General features: G+C 37.9%; 1 protein-coding gene across 2 annotated transcripts in view; it reads left to right on the forward strand.

The window, feature by feature from the left end:
• The window catches only part of LOC137297949 (zinc finger E-box-binding homeobox protein zag-1-like), an 88,068-nt gene that overhangs the window by 38,465 nt on the left and 26,578 nt on the right, over nucleotides 1-23,025 (forward strand). The window contains exon 1 of one of the 2 annotated variants that reach the window (XM_067829955.1): nucleotides 18,936-18,974. The exons of the other annotated variant lie outside the window; for it this stretch is intronic. The gene's annotated coding sequence lies outside the window, so the exon portion shown is untranslated. Of the gene's footprint in view, nucleotides 1-18,935; nucleotides 18,975-23,025 lie in introns of those variants that run through there. 2 annotated transcript variants of the gene reach the window in all.

A 23,025-nucleotide genomic window follows, 5' to 3' on the forward strand; every position in this document is an offset into this window, starting at 1 on the left:
GCCACTGTTTGTTGGTTCTTACACATCAGGTCTTTGAGTACAAAGCGACAGCTATTTATTGTCGAATTATCATGGAGTAAATATAATCTTCTTGACTTTTATGAGAGAATTATATTGTGCTGAATATTTTCAGGCAGATAGGGTTGAAGGAGAAGGATAGACTAACGCTTAGTTTCAGAATATGTACTCTTGGAAATGAAAAAATGAACACATGAAATTATAAGCATTTCTTTATTTACATCCAGAATTTCATCCACAGCACAATACATACCTTGTGAAGAAACCTGGAAGAATATAAAACACTTCCTCTTTCATGTGTATCTTTTATTCATTTCTATTAGTGTATATGATTGTGATTGCAACAAATAAACCCCATTTAAACTGAAAGTGGGCCTCAGGGAGACCAGAGATTCAGAACCAGGGGAAGTCTAGACTTGCTTCATTTAGGGCTTCAACACTGCAGGCATTGGAGCTACTTACTTTGCAGGAGCAGTCAGGCATTGGGAAAATAATATGGTTCAGGGACTGATACTATGGGAAGCATAGCAGTGAGTGAGTGAGTGGGTGGAGGGGTTAGTGAGTGAGTGAGTGGGTTTGAGTGAGTGAGTGAGCGAGGTTTTATTCAGCTTTCAGCAACATTCCAGTCATATAATGGTGGGTTAGCCGGGCCTCACACATAGTACCCAGTAAGAGATTAAGGACATCAGTGATGAGAACTCATGTTGTACAGGTGTAGTGCCATCCATTGAGTACTACCTGTTTATAGCTTGGTCATTTGGTATGCTCTTCAGGATCAAGGTTATTAGCATTTACATAATGGGTAATATAATTGAGTTATGTGTTGTTGACTATATTTGACTGAAGTCATTGTCCTGCTGGACAACCACAGATGGCTCATCACAGGCCTAATGTCATGCAACGAGGATTTCAACTGTCACTGTCTGCCATAATTACGGAAGAGGTGAGACATGAAGATGCATAATTGGCTACGGTGTACTGTGGTGTTTTGATGCTTGAATCGATTAAACAGAAATATTGGTCTTACCTGAATCAGAGCCAATTTTATTTGAAGTGAGACACAAGATACTGGGTAAATGTTTTTATGGATTTGACTGATTGCTTTCAGTATGACTAAATACATCATGATCAAACAGTTATAACCAAATCATTCACCCAGATATCTGTATAAAAAGGACATTGGAGTTGCCTAGTGGTTAAAGTATTTGCTTGCCGTACTGAAGACCATGATTCAATTCCCATCATGGGTACAATTCCTGATGTCCTCTGCTGTGATATTGTTGGAATATTGCTAAAAGCGGTGTAAAACCAAACTCATTTTGTATGTAAGAAAAGTTTCTTTTGTCAGTGTAATAATGTAACTTTGACAAGTCAGTGGTTAGACTATTTCATGTAACAAGAATTATCATTCCAAACAGCCGAGCCGAAATGACTCTTTTTGGCATTAATTTCAGAAGGATTAGCTCTCAGTTTCAGCTGAAAATTAGGGATGTCAGTGGGAAAAAAATTTAAGGTTTTCCTTCATCCTCAGGTCAATGCCCTTAATTTTGAACACTGATTATCATTAATGAAAAAAAGAAAAGAACTTTGAGAAACAATTGCTCTTGTAACAGGGTCAAATTAAATAAAAAATGCAGTCACAACTGTTCTGTTCATACATAACTGAATAGATTTTACAACCAACAATTTTCTTTACAACTGAAAACAACTATCACTGATCCGTTGAATCATAATTTATGTGTATGTGTTAATTCATGCTTGATGAAGAATGTTGTAAGATATCAAATAAATTGCACGGGACTGGATCATTAAAATATTTATTAATGCCATAGGTGACAAATGTCACAGGTTATTCCCAACAGAAACTAATAATTCCACGAGGTATTTGGCCACGTGTGCATGTAGTTTTCTCGTATCAAGTAGAACCTTATAAACAATACCCACTTTTTTGGGGTCACACTTTATCCTACAAAATTGCTAATTGTGATATTTGCAAATTTGTTGTGAACAAATGGAATGAAATCAACGTGTTGTCGAATTTCAGTTGTCCTACTGTTCGCAGGTAAAAACAAAATGCCAGACCATGGCATTTGGCTGGGTGACATTTCCAATGTATGGATTAATTTTCCACCAATTTTCCAAGCAGCAACTCTGACAATTAGTGCGGCTGTGTGCGTGACAACCACTCTCCTGCCTTAAAGTTCACTAATTATCTTCATTACAGCGTAGCATGATGATTCATGCACAATCTGAAGCAGGCACAAAGGTAAGTTCCTAAGCAAAGCTGACTGTCAGGACTTCCTGCTTCATTTCAGGGGAATAGGATGAGTGGGAAGAGTTGGAACTACAGCCAAGAACACAAGAATAACACTATGAAAAAATTAAATTTTTTCAGGTTCAAACTTCATTTAACAAGGAATGTTCTGTGTTGTTGAGGGACTCAGACAAGGATAGCTTTCTGAAAGCAAAAACTGTGACTGAAGTGTACATTGTAAATTTGAATTTTTGAAACATATATGTTACGAACTGTTATGAAGGATGGATATTTGAATGTTTCCCCAGAATTCGGAGTAGATTTGCTTGGAAATTGTCGTTTTTTACCATTTTCTTTGGCATTTCTGAAATTGGCATTCTAGGTAATGAAACTGAATCCATTGAATCAGAAATATATCTAAGCCTCTGAAAGGCAGTACATCAAAGGTGAAGTAGCAGAAACAAATTTCTTCCGATCTGATTAAAGATCACAGGTTGCTCAACACCAAGCCATTTTTGACTACCATGGCCTCTATGAAATGCAGCATCAAGCCGCATCATCACAGGAATGAGCCGAGTGACCCATTGTAGCTGGAAACCATAGCAAGTGAATTTTAAGATGGACCTGTCTAATCCTGACCAATTTCATTACCTGCTTCCTACAAGGCACAATGCATCTTGAGCAGAAGGTGTGGAGAATTAAGCAGATCTCAGCTTAGAGGCCATACCAGTCGGAGCAGCTTGGAGATGGACATGAGTAGGGTCCATTTCATTGCTTCTGTCAGCCTGCGTGCAAGTAGGGGCCATTTTGGGGCAAGGTCAAAATAAAAATTTCTGACTCATTTCAGAGAAAAATTAGTTTCAAGATTGTTCTTTAACCAGCACTGTGATGGCAGGTCTAGTTAAAATCTGTATGATCAGATATTCCATATAGTAAAGAGTACTCGAATTGAAACTAATGCTTACAAATATGTTCTGGCTTGTAGATGCAACAGTTTTTGATACAGACTGATTTGATCTTTTCAGTGTTTCTGATGATGTTTTGTCTTTGACAATTAGGACTTTTTCCCGGACTCCATAGGTGACCTACCAAACACTCATTATTCGAGTCCAGAACAGAGAATCTCTTGAGTATTTGGTCCAGACTCGATGATTTACCCATCACTGTCACATGCCTGGAATATTGCTGAGGTGAACAACAAACATACCAAAATTAACCCCATTAGTTTTATGAGTGTAGGAAACAGCCATTATCAAGGTACGTGAGCACTCCTATTCTGATAGCGTATTGGGTCGTGACAGCAAGATAATGCCAATCGTGGCATACATAGGTTAAGTCCCGTCTTTCCAGGTGTTAAATGTTTGAGAATGTTTCAGTCTCACCACTATAAACACTGCGATGCACATCAAACTAATGATGAGAATCCTTATCAGATGGCGGCCTTTGCCCAAGGTGTTTTTCTCGACATTAAAATCTCTGTTGTGAGCTGGCATGGTCTAACACCCCCTGTTTGCTAAAGCATGGCACACTCCACCTTTGTAAAGTACTGATTTGCCACACGCCTTCTAGCTTCTTGACAAATCTTCTATTCATGTTGCGATGGCGGTCTTTGTACTGTGGCAGCCCTGGTGGCCGTAATGACGGGGAAAGATGCAGATGTGATTGTCAGTGGCTGTCCCTTGAGGACCCTGGACTCTACCTGGGGCTGGAGCTGTCAGTGTGAAGCCCTACATTCAAAACTAGCCAGGTGGTAAATTAGCCAAAACTCCTCTATTTAGTCGTACAATATGCCCAAAGGTGTCTGCTGGGCACGTGGCGAAGATTACCTGTAAACGGTAGACTTGTGTTCATTACGGTCTTGGCGTGGAAGTGACGTGCTGCTGGAATTATCTGTTTTAGCCCAGGTCCTTATGGGAACTTGAAGAGTAATAGGATGATTAGCATTGTTATATCGAATGACAGTTAGAAGTGATGTCCTAATGATGGACTGCCCTTAACTTCACATGAGTATACTTCTTAATTGGACAGGCAGCAAATTGGATGATTGAAAAACCTGAGAGCAGTGACAGACAAGGAATATTTTTTGTCTGTCTCTTTGAAGACTTAACCTTTGCCATTTTGTTACAATGTTCGTAAGGATGGCCCCACCTGTCCCAGTTTGAGCAATTCTGTGGTACACAGTACTTCAGTCTGCGAGATCCATCTAGGTCTCTGTAATACCTGGCTCAGGTGTCGAGATATATGGATCAGGTGTAGTAGTTGCAGATATGCCTCCAGTGCGACATGTGTCTGGCTTGATCCTCACAGGATATTGGTTTCACAACAAATACAGCACTTAGGAAACTTGGCAACATCACACCTGGCCAATCAAGCCATGCAGGCACCCCATGTATCCTGCGTTCTGATTCTTCATGATCTGGTATCATGTTTCATTACTCTTGAGCTCATCTCTCTCAATACAAGAATTTTACACTCAGACATAATTACCCCTTCTTGAGAAGGATTACATTTAATCTGCCTTCCCTTACTTTCAACAAGGATCTTACAAGATGCATTTTAATCTAGATTTCAGGCTATCGTTTTTCGTGACAGGTTATTTTAAGGAATATTCGAACCCTTAGGTTCCTGTTGATATTTGATAATAGTCATATTACGTACCTTAATAAAAGTATCTTATGTGTTTTTCGCATGTTTTTCTGCTGAAGATTACTCTGATGTTGAAAGTTACTTATTCTAAGATTAGTATATTCTGGATTGTGGTTGTGTAGCTAGGAATTAAGGGGCAAAAATTTTGTATCATCAAAGAAAATTGTGGAAATGTTCCTATGGCGATAAAGCAAATCAGGCTGAGATTGCTACCACTTTAAGGCAGATGAGTGATGTAAATGGTTTATTTACTTTGATGTGACATTGGCAGAATGTCTGTGTGTCTGTCCACCTGTCTGGAAGGCTGTACGTCTGCGCAGCTTCTGAAGTGAGGCCCCCAGACATCAGACTACTAACAGCTTCACCCCTCCAGCTTCCAATTACAATCTTCATCCGCAGCAGAATCCACAATTTGTAATCACCTGGACAACATTTTCGGCTAATGACTATAAGGAGTGACAGGATAAGTCAAATCCTTTGTTTAATGGGCTTTATTCCTCTGCGTGCACGTCTCTACGATAGATGACACTTTTCTTGCCTTTCGTGTAATTGGTAATGATTCAAGGATTTTGCCAGATCTTTTGTTTTCTCCAATTCTACTGATACAGATTAACTGAAATATGAGACATTAAGGGTTAAATCTTTTCTTTTTTAGATAAAAATGAACTCATTTTGAATCCCATTGTCATTAAAATCCATAACGTTAGACACAGCTTCAGCTGTTTGTTTGTCAAACTGTTAAATAATTTTTCATCGTAATATATTGCTTGATCAAATTTTGACTGATCACTTTTTGTACTGATAATCAGCAAATTAATTCAATCAACTCTCGGTGAACTTTGAATCAGAAATATGAAATTGAAGAAGTCAACCTAGTGTCCAGCTTGATTACCGTGACAGTAACAATGCAAGACATCAAATGATCCTCTAACTAACAATGAGTCCCATTCACACAGAACAAAAACATTTAGTTTTTTAGCCCACAGTACATCAACACCATGTGAAGAAAAGTGCCTTGCTACCAGAAATAGATTCCAGTTCTTTATGAAGAAAAGCAGGAGCTACCAGATCCCAAGTCGCTGATCAATTAAACAGTGTCACAAATCATAGGGGAATCTTTTGTATTGAAAGAAGATTAATCGTGAAAAGGTATGATGATCCGTAGGGCCGTTGTCTGAGGTGTGAGGGTTCCAGGCAAGGCAGAGCTGGATACAATAGGCCCATTATCACCTTAATGTCTGTCATTTGAGATGGTTTTAATTTAATTATATGTGAGAGCTTGTTTGTAGCAAGTGCACTTCAGTACAGTGCCAAATGGCCATCTTTTCATACAAATTTAGTACTAAATTAAATGGAAAATCAAAACTGAAATAGCTTAACCAAGTCTGAGTGTAGAGATGTTTGAAAGTTAAGTTAATGTGTTTAAAAAATAATCTCAGGTGATGAGAGATGTTAAGACACAGGATCTGCTGGGGAATTATTTTGTTGTTTCAAATATTCTTCATTATTTATTTTTACTTTAATTTAATCATTAATTATATATGACCTTTAACACATTTGTATTTGCAGAATATGATTAAGAAATATCAGATGACATAAATTGTTGGTACTTTGACAAGTGATATTGGGATGCAGAACATCTTTGTAACAAATAGTTGACAATGATTGAGTGGATGAAAGTTGTTATTACCAATGATTGATGATGGAGCCCCAATAGATTTCACTCATTTCAGAGAATTCTTCTTTTCCAAATGTATAACTGCATCTTTGATAGTGTACAACATTAATTGTTTATTTCAACATGCCCTTGTACATTAATTGTATATTTCAACATGCCCACAGTATGAGATGATGAATAACCCCAATTTTTGTCAATCTGAGAGCTGGATAACTGTCAGTGCAGTCAGTCCGATGCATCTGTATGTGTGTGTGTTTGTTAGAAGCATACAGTATGATCATTTATTACCTACGAGAGCAAAAATATCAGTATTCATAGTTTACAAAGATGCCCTAGTGCAATTATCATTTTGACAGGGTCATGAACAATAGTATGACGTCATGTGTTTTCTGTGACGTTGCATTCAACATGTGTTAATGGCTGATAGCCAGTCTATGTTTGAAGGTCGATTTAGGTTTGTTTTCCTCAATTTTTGACAACTTCAGTAATAAATAGAATGTTATATTCACGCCAATATTATACCATGTTTATGACACTCGTGCCTAAATATCTGTATATCCCCCGATCTTGCTCTGGAAATACCAACATTTATACAATTGTGTCGTAAACATAGTGGGACATGGGCACTCATATAATATCCTCTATATCATATAGTTTTGCTGTGGGGATATTTTCAAGAGTCTTCAATTTTTTATCTGTAATTGATTTGTTAATACTGAAATTATTTCGTGTCCCTTTACACTTAGAGTGAGTGAGTATGATTTTATGCTGTATTTAGTAATGTACTAGCAATATTTGGGCAATATTGATTGATACGTCGATCACAGTGGAAAACAATTTATCATGACAAATTAAAGCATTTGTGTTATTAATGAATTGGAGCACATTTTTCTCTGTGATGATAAATTATATCTTTCATTTGAGACAGTTTGGAAAAGTCTGTTATTGCCATTGGGATCTGTCGTAATATTATCTAGTAGCAAATCAGGGATGTAAGTGTACATGTTAATCATTAAATACCAAAGACAAAATCATGAAACATCATTTCTCAGAGATAACTGTACCATAACTTGGCAAGTTTCAGATCTGGAGTACTGTAAGTGGTTTAAAATTTCACATTAGTGCGGTCTGGAGAACGGAAAGATCAAAGGCACTTGATTATAAACAATGACAGAAGTTGCTTTATAGAATTAATACACGTTATTGGTCGAGTCTAAATATAACAGTTGTTCAGGGTTGATGGTTAAATGATCAAGGTTACCAATGGGACCAAATTGGCGAAAACTGACCACGGTAATCAATCAGGGGGTGGAGGAGGTGGATCACTGTTCTGTCCAACACCTGTCCACTTTTAAGCAGCCATTTGTCCAAGATATCCTGCATTGTCTCCACCCTCATATCACCCCAGCTCCAGTTGACCTTTCACCTCAGTCAGGTCTCAGAGTAGGGTCAAGGGATGGAAGGAAGATATAGTAGGCACATCTCAAGAAAATGGTGATTAATACTTGTGTAGCAGCAATCTGGCCATACAGCAGAGAATCAGTTTGATATGGATTTGCAGCCCAGCATTGCTTTGCAGTTTTCAGTGATACAAATTAAACACCTACTAAAGTAAAAGAGATGGCTCATAAGGGGAAATGTCAATACTAATTCTGTCCCTTTAATGTGTCAACTGTTAGACCAATAGATCACCAGTGAGTTTCTTGCATTAGTTCTGGTGTGTTAGTTTAGTTTCTTGCTGTGATTTTTAGTTTATGAATTGACCTACCTTTGCATGTGTTTGTGACTGGCACCATAGGTGGGCCAGACCATGCTAATCTTTTGTGTTTGCCTAGTAATACTGTTTGCTAATAATTTATAAATTTGCTTATGATTTACCCAGATTGATACAGCAGACTCCTTGTGACAATTTCTGATGATTATGGAAATAATTTTGTTACTTTTTTATAAATAAAGCATGTGGAATAGAATTCTTGCTTAATGATTATTGAATGCTTCCTTTCCATAAGTTTACACTCATTTAGATTAGTGATACGTCTTTGAAGCGTAAAATCTGAAACTTTTCCATCATTATGTGTCTTCATTGAATGTAAATTATTTGATCTAGGTGAAGCATGATGATAAAATGTCTTTATATATATATCCGTATTGTCTCTTTTTGGAATAAATCCTAAGCATCATGTTTCATGAACACACTTTAACTCTGTATTGATGTCAGACTTATTAATGTTTTTATCCTTACTGAACTTTACATTCAACACATTAGCCTCTAATTAGGACAACATTCAAAAATGGGATGAAATGGAACCTTATTCTTGGATCACAGTATTTTTTTTGTCGACTATTAAAGTGTCACGCAGATGGAAAAAAAAGCATAGCTTGCTCTCAATTATCTTTTAATTAGTAGAAACCTATGTGCTTATATAGCAGGACAAAGTCAAGTCACTGACATTGAATGTTATAAAAGCCCTTGCTTTTTTAACAAAGCTTTAAGTGAGAAGTAGCCTCAATTTTAAAGCGTCAGCTTGTGAAATTAAAGACCTTGGTTTGATTCCCAATACACTTATAAATTGAAGCTCATTCTTATTATCCCCCATTGCGATATTGCTGTAGCAAAAGCAGCATGCAAGCTCAACTGCATGGCTCAGGCCTGCAGGACATCGAGAATAACAATCATTAACCAGATATATTATGATGTCATTATGACATTAGGTGATTGGTATGTATGGATGATGAAATACGTTGTAAGTTATTTTCATTTAGTAAATATTTATTGTTATGTTTAGGTTGGAAATATGTTCACTGTTATTTTAAGTATATTTATCCGTATGTTTTGCAATTGGCCTTTTCACTACATATTCTGATTCACTTTCTGTTTGTCTCTCCATCAGATAAACAAAAAACCAAAGTAACCTTTTCTTCAGGTAAGTTTTTGAAAATTTAAACCCTACAGTTATTAAATCATAGAATACTACCACTTCAAATTAGCCCCTTGCTGTGACAGTGGACATGAATTAGTCATGTCACGAATCTGCATGTTCCTCAACTTACAACTGACACCTAAAGTGGACACATGCATACGGGCAGTTCCCTCTGCAGTTTAACAGCAGGCCTATGACAGTTTATATTAAACTGGAATTACCAGACAATAGAAAATTATTTTCGTCCACCTTAATCACTTCCCTTAATGATAGCACTCATTACAAGACCTTTAAGATGTGATAGTTCTTTATAAAGGAAGGACCCCTTGTGATGAAATCAGCCTGGTCTTCCACTCACACCTTGTAGCTTTACATTGCTCAGTCTGGTTGGCATCTCAAGTGGACATTTGGTGACACAACCCCTGACCGCACACCCCGACTTGTTTAAATGGATGGCACGTGCCTGGCCTGTTCCATGACCACAGTAGCACCTGTATACAGGCAGATGAACTTCCCGTGTCCCACAGCGGACATGTCAGCCATTTTGATGATGCTAATTTTTAATCTATGCAGGAACATTTGCCATATGCAGACAATTGTTCTGACCATCGTCCCTTGTTCTGATGACCCCTGCCATCCTCTTCCTCACCTGAAGGGTTCTTTCTGATCCCTAGCAATGTCCTAAACCAACTCCAGTCACGGCTCATTGAACTCATCCCAAAGAAGACATCTTGGCCATTGATTATGTTGGCCTTTTGACTTACCTATTGTCTGCCATGTGTGCTACACATCACTGAACAATAGGAGGCCTTCTGTTGAGGTCTTCCCTCAATATGACTGATAAGATCTTCAACAAATTGTTCTATTGATGGAACACTGGACACATTAGAGGAAGACACCCTTGCTTTTGAATTGCTGCTGTTGTCTCCAGAGGAGAAAGTGATACCTTCTGTTCTGATTTAATCCTTTACCCTGTTAACTGGAAGTGATGCTTGCTGCAAAATTTCAGAGTACTTTATCCACTAGTTGAAATGATGCCTCAAGCCAAACTTTAAGTAATTTTGACCATTGTTCGCTAATACATTTATCAATTTGTTTTAATCAGGACTGGTTGAACATTTTGATTAAGTATTTGCTCTTGATATTAAAGATACTGACAAAATTTGAGGCAGGGTTTTAAGGAGTTTTGTTACTACCCAAACTTTATTTCATGATCTAATGTTTGGAAAGGCGGAATTCATGAGAAGCCAATAAACCCATGAGGTACTGATCAATTTTTCGCCATTATCATGTTTCACATCTTTAGATTGCTCTCTCCTGTTTAGAGTGTAGTTGGAATGTATAGATGCACAGTCCGCAGGTGCAGATGAGATGTTCGTGGACTCGTTTCCCAATGAGGCTTATATGCATGGACATCATGTTAGCTTGTTTTTGTCCAAGCCTCGACCCCAAACCATGAATATCGCCTCACTTGGCCTGTGTCCTCGTCAGTCTGATTGATGGTGGATGAGAATTGGCAGCAAATGTAAATACAAGCGCACCATTAATGGTATTACACCTAGGAGGCAGTCGGTGGTGCTCTCTATGTCCATGGATGTCGGTGGGAGCTTTCACCCAGTGCATTATGATATTCCCCTATGACGGAGGGAGACTTGTTTTCTGGGACATCTGGCACAACTGCTTCAATCATAGCAGAAGACAAGACCTTAGTAAATACCAAGTTAACATGCCCGTGATACATGTTGAATATTACATAGGTGTGACTTACTGATTATATTACCTTTCTTGTATTACCTTTCTCACGTTAGTAGGAAGCATAATGGATTTGTTGATTTGTACATGAAGACTGTGAAGGTTCATTATGCATTTGCTGATCTGCACTTCAAGATCGTTACGTCCCTTAAGAGTTGTTTGTCTGGCCTCCTGTCATTGGTGGACATTCAGGGACTGGTCAACAGAATGTCAGTATTTCACCAAACACGACTACGTGATTGATGCAAGTTTCATATGCATCACCGCGGCAACACTATGGCGGCACACTCGGCAGTGTTTCATCCTCACTAGCCATAATGGCGATTTGCTGTAAGGGGCATTATCTTTGAGAGAGGGTGGTGGCACGTATCGATATGAATTTCCCTCTCAGGATTTTCTTGCGTTCTTGTTGTGTCTGTACCTGAGATGGCCGAAGTTTATTGAAAACCAAGTTAGTGATGTCAGGGGCTGTCATTTTGTGTTTGGGCCCCAGGTGCAGTGGTGGAGATTAAGTGCAGTGGAACATAGCGGTACACGTAAATTCAATATCATCCCGGCGATTATTGATGGACACCCAATTCGGCCAGTTGTATCCCCATGACAAATAATGGCTGCCCAATTTTCAATTACATGCATTAAAAGATATTACTGCAACTTCGTTGTAACTGTGTGTTGTTTTAGGGGATTGTCAATTTGTTTTTCAATAGCCAATCACATATTTGGAACCAGAACTTGTTTTAGCCCGCGCCTCCGATGGCCTGTTCTCCATATTTTATGTTGAAATGTGTTTCTTGACTTGGTGGCTCATTTTTATTGTTTTGGAATTATTTTTGTGATGGGACAGATATCTCTGTCTTTTGCTTTGAACTGATTGTTATTATAACTAAAAGCTCACGTTAAAATATTGGCGTGTTCTCTCTGGAACCAAGTTAAATAGCTGTAAGAATCTTGTCAGTTTAACAGTCGCGTTATGATGTAACCAGTCTAACGTAACTAAGATGAAATATCAAATTCTTCTTTAACTGGCTCCATTGCACCTTTGTATAGTTCCATTCAATAAAAATAAAAAAAATCAATATTGTGATTCATCCCAATTTTAGAGTCCCAGAAAGAGCATGGAATTGTAATGATTTAGAACCTTGCATCTAAAGATGGACAGATGTAGCTTCAAATAGCAGCGTACAGTGGACGACACAATCCATGGCCACGCGGGTAATTTAATTACATGTTCATCTGAATATTGAGCTTGATGTTCCCATAACAAAGTGAGGTAGCCGTTTAGGTCTCTCCCTACACCTAGGGCCAGGTGTCCACAAATTTAATTTTGTGTTCTGGGTTTTGTCAATTAAACAAATGACTGATGATGAAGTCAAGAACAGTTTGAATGTCCCATCCTGGGAATCGGCCCCAACTGGCGGATGACATGGCCCTCATAGATTGGATTACAGAATGTGTACAAGTGTGTTAGAAGTTAGTGATGCAGTAGAATATGGCTTGTTATACCGTGAATCACAGTCAACTCAATTCAAAACTGCTCCCATGGAGTTTAAAGAACAGTACTCTATGCCCTAAATTTGTCGTTAAAAGTAAAAAAATATGGTTGTTTGGTGAGGCGTAAATCACATCTTGGTTGTTATTGTCTTTATGTTTCTGAGTCTGCATTAGTAATATATGAGATAGCTAAACATTTTCTGGAGGTATTTTTATTAAAATTGGTTTATGTATTGTATAATTTCCATTTTCCATTTCAAATAATGATTTGAAACAAATAAAAACGTCAATGCTCTGTACCTGTCTTTGTTAAGCTTGAGGAAATAGATATGTGTATTAGAAATGTTTGTATTAGGTTTTGTTGAAACTACTAACAAGGCTTTTGCAATTTACTATTTCTCTCGAAAGTGGTTGGATTGATATATTGATGAAAAGGTATGAGGTGAAGAACTTAGAAAAAGTCCAGATCAGTTCAAGAAATAAACGGTTTACAATCTGCAAGCATGAAGGTCGCCTATGCAAACTGATATAAATATTAATTATGTCCCATTTTGGATGTAGAGTGTTGCCCAATAAATTTCCATTGTGGTGTAATTACACAGAGGGTGTGATGGTCGGTATTGAAACCCTTCAATTATTACACTGACGAATTACCAACAGAAACTTCTTCAGTGACCAATGGACATTCTAAATCTTCATTAAGTGTCTTTGTTGCTTCTATCAACTCAGGAAAGAAATATTATGTTCAGGTGAAGAGTGGCCAAGCCATCCACACTCCATCAATCTCGCCACTGGAACCACATGTGACAGTAGCTTATTTGGTAATGGTGGAACCTGTAATAAACTGTGTTGAGCGTTGGGTAATGTGGTCTGGGGCTGGAGACTGATTGGTCACACAAAGCCTGCACTCCCCATGTGCCCCTTGACATGCTGTAATTGTGGTTGTTGCATTGACAAATTGCTTACCTGCAATTGAAGGCATGTGCAAGTACCAGTACCTTAGACTGTAATTATGGCCACATCTGCCTGCTTCTCATTATAGAAACATGCTATCTAAATTCAGATTAAGAGTATCCAGTGGACTTCAACTGTAGTGTTAGCTAATTATTGTTTGATTTTGTCAATGATACCTAGAAACTTTAATGCCTATGTACTGATGATCCTTTGCTTTAATGAGCTTAATGAATATCAGAAAATTGCAAGGCAGTGGAATAATTGTAATCCTCTAATTCAAGATATTTGAATATATAAATGGATATTAAATGGAACTGAAAATTAATGGTTAAGTTTTAAGCAAATTTCTGAAGAATATGAGTGAATGAGTTCAGTTTCACGCCGCACTCAGCAATATTCCAGCGTTATGGCGGCGGTCTGTAACCAGACAATCCAGTGACCAACAACATGAGCATCGATGACATGTGTCAACCAGGTCAGTAAGCCTGTCCACCCGATCCTATTAGTCGCCCCTAACGACAAGCAGAATCGCCTTTTATGGCAAGCATGAGTTGCTGAAGGCCATTCTTCCCCATGACCTTCACGGGTCTGTGAAGAATATGAAGATATGAACATCCTATTCACAAGTTAGATCCAATGGATTGTTATTTGCAGTTCTTTTTTGCGTATCAGAAGTTTTTTGCTGAAAATGAAAATTCCTCCAACAATAAGACTCTAATTATTTGACAAGAAGACCTTGGTGGGAATATCGGTAGTGAAGAGCACAGACTCCATCCCTTTCCTCATCCTCGTATTATCAAATGATGAAGGTGATTTACCGTAACAGATTTTGGGTCAAGAACTGAAGACTAATATTAAAATAAACTCAAATACTATATCTAATAAAGATGTTCGGATGGAACTGGGTTGTCTGGCAACAGCATCATTATGATACACTTTGTTATGAAACATGAAAGTCAAACTTTTCATCCATAATAGTCTGGTTTGTTCGGTTGCTGTACCAGAGTGTGAGATATTGTTTTGACATTTTCTCTAATATTCGGTTGAAGATCTTGCTGTTGGGTTCAGCTTCAGTACTGGGGCTCGGTCTTCACCCTTCTTGATTCATTGATTATCTATTAGCAAACATTTTATCGTGTGTTGATCATCAGCATTGTAATATGCCGTAATTTGGTTTTATTAACTTGAACATGGAGCACCATTTATGTAATAATATTTGATATTTGGGATGTTTCAAGGAGAAGTCATCAATCAATACCAGGATGAACAAGAACACACAAATATAGAGAATATCAAATTATTTGCTAAATATCAGATTATTTCCGCTTGAGCGATTTCGGATGTTGGTGGGTACAGGAGCTACACACAAAGCGCCTTTGAGTACGCACAACCAATTTTTGTTTCCGGTCCAGCTTTTTCGATTCCTCATTCTACGAGCGAGTCTGTTTGATTCCAAGTCGAACCTGGCAATTTAGTAAGAACACGGAGATTTCTGTTCTGATTGGCTGGTCAAGCATAGCAGACGGGTCTGAATCATGGCAAGCTTATTGTGCTAATCGGAGATGGCCGTACGCGATAGTTCCAATAGAAATTGCATATTAAAAAATGTTGAGTGATATGTTTGTCAAGGAAAGTGATTGTCAATGCGTAATCCGTATTAGAGTTACAGTCAGTAGCAACTGGGAAAGCATTTTTCCCCTCAATAGATGAAATCGCCGATTCTTGGCAGGATGAAATATGCTATTGTGAGTGAAGAGTGGTCGACTCAATGGTTCATTATAACAGATTCATACGGACCAATTCACGGTGATCAAAATTATGTGAAATTGTGTTACAGTCGCAAATTTGATACCTTTAATATTTTCCATTTTCTACATGACTGCTTTCATCTTTCTTGAGAAAAACTTCAAATGGTCGGGCGTGAATGTTTCTTTTGTTATTGCTGGCGAGATTTTATTGCTGGGATGTAAATGTTTTGGGACTTTGCGTAGGGAAATAAAAGGATGACCGTAGGAGCATCTTGTCAAGACTAACTGGGTACAAACTCCCCTGAATGGGCCGATCTTAATCACGCTTGCTATGAAGAATCAATTCTTCCACTTGTTACAACCTTTTCTTGTTGCTAGCAAGTAAAGAGAGCAGCCTACTCCAGCAATTGAAATGCCATTTAAGGAACGACATTGACGAAAGATCTTATCCGATTAATGAGTTTGATTCATTATATTTTTCCTCTTTTTCAGACTTCAGGGCATAGTATTCTTTTACACACATTTGAGGACATTAGATTTGCAAATACATTTCCCGTGTACTGCAAAGTGGGGATTGTATGGGGTTTTATGTGATTCATCAACGAGCTTTATGCTTAGTACCTTCTTGGTAATGGTGGTACAACTCTTTTGATTTCTTGCACAAATTATTTTTACTTTTATAAAATCTTCATTGAGGTATGCAATTCATTAATCAAAATATTATGGCTGATTGTGCCACTAGCTTTTCATTTCTATTCGTGGACAGAAATATGATATTGAGTGGGGTCAAAATTGTTAGGACGTTTTGTTTATAATAAGTTAAAGGATTTCTTTGCCTGCATCTTTCTTAATGAAAATATGTAATTTATGTAACTGAATCATATTTCTTGCACAAGAATTGTTTCTGAATTTTGATTCAGTCAGTTGAATTTCCTTCTAATTAAAGAAGATTTATATATATTAATTTGTTATTGTGATGTATTTCTCTATTTTGTCTTAATAGCTCTACTGTTCCTTTGGGAAACATCATGAGCCACACCTTTATTTCCTTCGATCTATTTGACATTGCAATGGCAGGTACCTATTTTGCTGACGTTGGGAGTATTTCTGCTTTGTTCTCATGTAAAATTGATCACACCTTAATTGCTATGTTAAATACCATTGATCAAGTTGAGATACGAGTTTATGTTAGGACATTGTTTTCCGAACATATCAGTCTTTACTGCCCTTTCAAAGTGCATTGATTGAGAGGGCAAGATTTTCACTGGGGCAAGTGGCGTTTACACCTTAATCATTGTTTTAAGTCCCATTGATCCCCTGTGTCGAGAGTTTGATGTTTTTGTGTTGAGGCTGTCACTAGATTATAGGTGCTGTCATGTGTTTCTTTTTCCACACATGATTTCGCGATCAATTGCTTCAGCTTACAGGCCCTTCTCAGAGGCAAAAGATTGAATACAATGAAGAGGGAAGAACAAAGAGAAGGACACTTAAACATGTAGATTTACCATCCGTCTGTCTAATTAGTGCAGCCTGCACTACGTCCTGTTATGGGGCATTGTTAGGCTTTGTAGCTCACTTGCGTTCATGGCAGTGTTGTATGTTGAGCCTTTTGTAAATAGAGGAGGCAATGTTTAAGGTTGATAATGCTATGCTAATAGATGTCAAGCTGAGATTGGTAGGAATATCTTGATAAAGGGGAAAGTGATTTCAGTACAATATTTAATTATTGTCCTGTGTAAGAACTAGTTGAACCTGCCTTGCCTTAAGTATTCTCGCCACTTTAACTGTCATATTTATATACGTTTCAACATAAGATCAACATCTGGGATGGGCATCATTATTCAACTGCTCCATAACTCACTGCTCCTAGATTTAGAAAAGTAGCTAGATTTTGAAATGTTAAGTCCGGGCAATGGGGTAGCATAGTGGTTAACTCGTTTGCTTGTCACCTGGGCTGGATTCCCCACATGGGTACAGTGTGTGGAACCCATTTCTGCCATTCCCCGCTGTGATGTTGCTTGAATATTGCTTGAAGTGGCATAAAACCCAACTCACTCACTAAACATGCCCAGGACCCCATTTCACAAGTGATCATAGTGCTAAGTTGGTCATAAGTCCTATTCTTCAATATAGACTTATGTTAGTTGTAGTGCTACAATCACACTTCAAACAGGTCCATGGGCTATCATACTTTTGTCTTTGCCTTAACATAGTTCAACACTGTAGAGAAACAGTGACCAGATGTGTAATATGATTCGTGATGCTTGTGACTAACGACTTTGATGATTAATCGACACACTTTTGACGGTGTGCAGCAATCATGATTCCGTTCTGTACTTCCTGATCTTGGACACGACTGAACGCAACCTAGACCAAAGTTGACATGTCACAGCCAGTTGTTGGCCGACTAATCTGAGGACAGGTCAAGTAGCTGGGGTGTATGGTGATGATTCAAACAATAGATGAACTGCACAAAGTATTGACAAGTAGACCGGAACTACTCCTTGAGACTCTCTCTTGTATGCAGGGTATAGTTAGACAGACAGTTACTGTGGGTGTTGAACAAGGAGTTTGCAATGTCTAGGTTATGTAGTCATGATAAAGAAGTAAGACTATGCTCCCAAATGCCCTGTCTCTCAAAATATAAAAGCAGACATCCATATCTTCTTGCCTATGTCTCTGTAGCATTTCGGGAGGAAAGAACCTGCATAGTAGTGAGTGTTTTGTGTTGAACATACATGTGTGTTATGTCAATATAATAGGCTATGACAATAGAACAGGCTAACTGTTTGATAAGGTTAGTCATTATTAACCTGATTATCAGGTCACCACTCACATTTGGTTCAGAATGATTTTTGTAAAAGAACAATTGCTTTCCAAGGACTTTTTTAATAAGCTTAATTAACGGTTTTGTGTGTGGAAACATGTTTATCATAATGATTTGCTGATTATTATACTTGACCTAAATTTTATCTCTTTGGAATAAAGGGCGTCGGGTTCTACTTATCGGGCTGAAAATCGATCACCAGCAGTGCCCAAAACATCTGTGGAAGATGGCGTACAATGTGCTATTCATGCATTTAGTATTGTTATTCCATAACAGCACTGGGGATAAACCTGTGTAATGTGTTTTAGACAGCAAAAATGCTTTTTTCCTGAATAAAGTTTTACTGAAACTTAAATTCCATAGAAGATGGTATTTCCCTGATGACAAACAGCAAGCACAGGAGGGAAACACCTGGACTATAACTTAACCAGTGCTCACACAAGCAGTGGGTGTCAGCCATTACTGACACTACCTTATCTCCAGTCTCAAAACCGCCATATTACCCATTTCCTGTCAGAATGAAACTTGTACCACCATGAGCTGATTTGAACAACTGTAAACATGACATGGCGGGGGCACCTGTATGAATCAGCACCGTTAGAAAATACTGAACTCTGTGTGGCTCTGTGAACAGCCCAGCGCTTATGCTTGAGCGTACACTTGGCACCTGCATAAACGAGAGCAGGTACAGCAATTAACCACCAGTTCCTATGTAGGTTTTATAGGCTATACCTTGTGTTATGTCACTCTGTAATATGTTGTAGGTTTATTATTTATTTTGATTAAGTAAATAAACACAGTATGGCTGAAATATTGCCAGTGTAAGTATGATTATAACCCACTCACTAATTAGGTAAATATTGTAGAGTATCTTGCGAAATATAATCAGGGATCTATCAGTTAGCGAATTCGAGATCAGGTATTGCGATTAACCATGGACTCCCACACGTTTTATGATCTATGACTTGTGTTAAGTCACTATGTAAGATGTTGTAGGTTTGTTGCTTTTTTCATGAAGTAAATATCATAAAGTTTCTGTGAAATGTTTTAGAAGATATGTCAATTGCAAATTAATTTTTCAAAGGCTGTTTTAAAGATGTTCTCGGAGATTGTTTATATAAACTGTATATATACGTAAGTGTACTTTATCTGCAGGCTCTTCTCGTGTCTTTCTTCTCTCATCGTTGAGTCATTTCTCAAATTGGTTGTTGTTTAACGCTGCACTTGGCAATGTTCAAGTACATGGCCAAGTCAATTCTCAATGGTCTGGCATTCACTTCTTCTCATGCAGTAAAACCTAGTGCACATAGCATGACGTTACAACCTTCCTTTTGTATACAAACACTTTAAATAGGCATATCTGTGGGGAACATTAAATTGTTAAGAAGGATGAATGTCGTTATAGTTAGTGGGGAAATATGAACAATAACTGCATAATGCTTGAAAAATAAAATAAAAATTAGAAAAAAATATCATTAAACATGCCTGAGGTTTAAATGCAAAACAGGGTTTGTGGAAAAATTCAAAGTCATATTTTTCTTTTTAAGATTTTCAAGGATCTTTTCTTGTAAAACACATTTAAGAAGAAACACCATTAAGTCATAACAGAAAACAGTTAAAAAAACAGCTGACTTGCCTCTACTCTCTGATCACAGCAACTATTGGGCTGAATTATTAATGCCAACACAAATATCACTGATCAATACAGATGATACCGACCAATCACAGGTGCCTAAGTAGAGGTGAGCGTTACCTGTGTGTAAAGGGACCTGGCTCGTGTCGCGAGTCAATGCATACCTCAGGTAACACTGCTCATGGCAAACATACAAAACGGGAAATAGATTACTCCAAGCAGGCGAAAAATTGTTATAGTCTCAACTGGGAGTTATGTTTCTAATTGTATTTGGGTAATGAGCTTCCTCCTGTGGAAATTTATTGTCTTGTCAAAGTGAGTACAAGTAATCTGATTATTGAGTTTGCCTTGGCCACTTTGTGTATTTACAAATTGTCAATACTTCTGCCGCAGTCCTAAAAAGGCAAAATATGGATTTTTAGCTGTTTTTATTGGTCGGTTGAGAGCACATTTTGAGATGTAAGAGAGATAATATTGGGGCTCTGGGATTGAAGGGGATGCTTATCTTAATTGCAGGCCAATAGCTAGGACTTGTCATTTATGATGCAGAATATATCACAAGACAAAATGGTGTTATTTGATAATATGAATAAATTTGAATAGAAATGATGATAATAAAACCCTAAAGGAATAATTTGTGTTTTGACTAATGTAAGAAAAAGGTGATGGTAGATGATAATTGAAAGTTAAATATATCAATTTACATTTATATGAATAAATGTCGGTTTCATTATTGATGATGACTGAATTGTATATTTTTTGTAAAAATAAAATATGGACATTTTGTATAATATTTTTTAAAAATCAGTATGTGAGTGATATGAAGATGGTCAGGTATAAGAATAGACTTACTCATGCAAATGATGTCCCAAAGAGGATTATTATTTATGATTTAGATGCTAATTTTACAAGACATTTAACAATAATTAACAAGTTTTGGACATTTGACTTAACCAGTATGGTAATGCTTGTCAGTCAGATGGAATACAGCATGGATACTAGTGAGATTGTCCTGATGACTAGCCAGAGATAAAAATCGTTAATTCGGGATTGAGTATTGCTAGTGTCTGCACTCAATGGTAGGATCAATGTATCAGCTAGTGCCTATCTCCCTAACATCACAGTTTGGATTGGCTAGTCCCATCTCAAATCAACAATCCTTTGTTCCTTGTCAGAGAGGCCGGAGAGTACGCAAACAGTTACCAACTGATTTCATTTCGTATACATCATTGGGTTTAAGTGTGCCTGTAGTTTTGCAGTATACGGCCCAGTATTATCTAAATCAAATTATCCTGAGAGAGACGTTTATTGGATGATTAGCTTGTCATGGTTGACAAATGTGTGGATATGGCTGTGTAATGCTTAACTCTGGGGTGAATTCATAATATACAATGCTACAAAGAAGACAAATTTAACAATATGTTTTTCAATCATTTGCTTTTGGTGTATTTTGGAGAAGGGTTTTTGATAATATTAAGGGATATTATCACTGATGTATGTGATAAAAATTCAATAAAACATATTTTTATAGTTTGTTTGAAGACGTGCTGTTTTAAAAGAGGTTTGATGCTACACACTGAAAAACAATAATTCATATTTTCTATGTTTCTCAGTTTGGAAGGACTGTTTGCTTTGTTTTGGGGCAAATGATGAGATGTCATTGTAAATAGAAGAAATATGGATGTTGTGGGATTTCTAGTGCTGGATAAAAGTTATGAAAATAGTGCAGTGATTATGCTTAATTTCCATTCAACATGCTTCAAAAATTAAAGAATGGAATAACTTCTTGGTATCCATGGTAACTTGTATGACTGATGAATCAGGGCGAAGTTAGGTCGTCCAGTGTAAACCTGGGAAGTTATGTTGTCACAGGTTTGGGTGCCAATAGCATCAGTGAGGAGAGAACTGCGGGCAGCAAGTAAGGGGGAGGGGCGGGATACTGGGATACTGAGACGGATGCCAAGACCATCAGCATGGGCTGGTGCATCGTGGGACATGCACCTGCGTGGCGCCGCTTCTGTCATTGCACACAGGCACATTCAGACCACTTTGAAAGTTTAATAGGGACGTGCACTCCACTCGAACTTCTTCTCCTTGAGTATTGTTCCTGCGAATACTTGCCTTTTGATGCGGGGTTGTTATGAAACTGTATATGGTTTAATGAATATATTGTATGGCGATGGCAACTCGGTGTTGGCGATGCCATTTATTGATCCCAAGCTGTCAGATCATCTCCCCGAAGTAATAGATTGTCTTTGTATTGCTGCTCCTTGAGGAAGCGTATAGCAGTAACTGGCGAACATCACTGACGCTAGCCGTGTCTGTACGTTCCAAGCCCATTGTATCATCAAAAACAGTATGCAGTCCTGTTTTTGTGAAGAAGTGTTCCAATCCAAATAATTCTACAATTACTTTTGCTTGATTTTCTTTCTGAAGATTCCAGTTTATGAATTTGCCAGGTTTTATCAGAACAGAATCTTTCAGTCTTATGAGTCACTACAAAAAGCACAACCGTCAAGTTGCAGGACGGGTGAGAAAGTATAGTGTTTGTTTGTTTGGTAAGATTAATGTTTGTGAAATTCAATATTCAATGTTGGTGTAAAATAATCCCTAATTCAGTTGACACGAACAACCTGGACGAAAGGACCTGGTGGGAAGTGTTCCTCATGTTTAGATGTAGGGGAGATTCTTTGATGAAACATTTAGCTTTAATTAAGTTTTTATCAGAGCCCAGTTGTTGTTGCTGTCTACTTCAGCATACTTAGAACAGCTCTTTACTTCTAATTTACACTTGCCTGATGCCTTATGATAAGGAGGCTCACTTGTTTCAGCTCAGGCTAAATGATAGCATGTGATATCGCTCTCATTAACTCTCTATGGAACACTTTCAAGGGCATGTAAGGTGGCATAGCGGAGTAGCGTAGCTGGCTGGAGTGAGTGTAGGTTGAGGTGACTGTTTCACAGCTGACAGTTATAGTCCTTGTGTTCTCTGAGCTCTTTGAAGGTTCGGGCCATGGGGTAGTTGGGTGGTCTGGTTGGTTAAAGAGTTATCCCGTCGCATCAAAGAACAGTGACGATTCTTCATATGGGTACAGTGTGTGAA

The sequence above is a fragment of the Haliotis asinina genome, chromosome 10 (assembly GCF_037392515.1).
Source record: "Haliotis asinina isolate JCU_RB_2024 chromosome 10, JCU_Hal_asi_v2, whole genome shotgun sequence".
Taxonomy (NCBI): Eukaryota; Metazoa; Mollusca; class Gastropoda; order Lepetellida; family Haliotidae; genus Haliotis; species Haliotis asinina.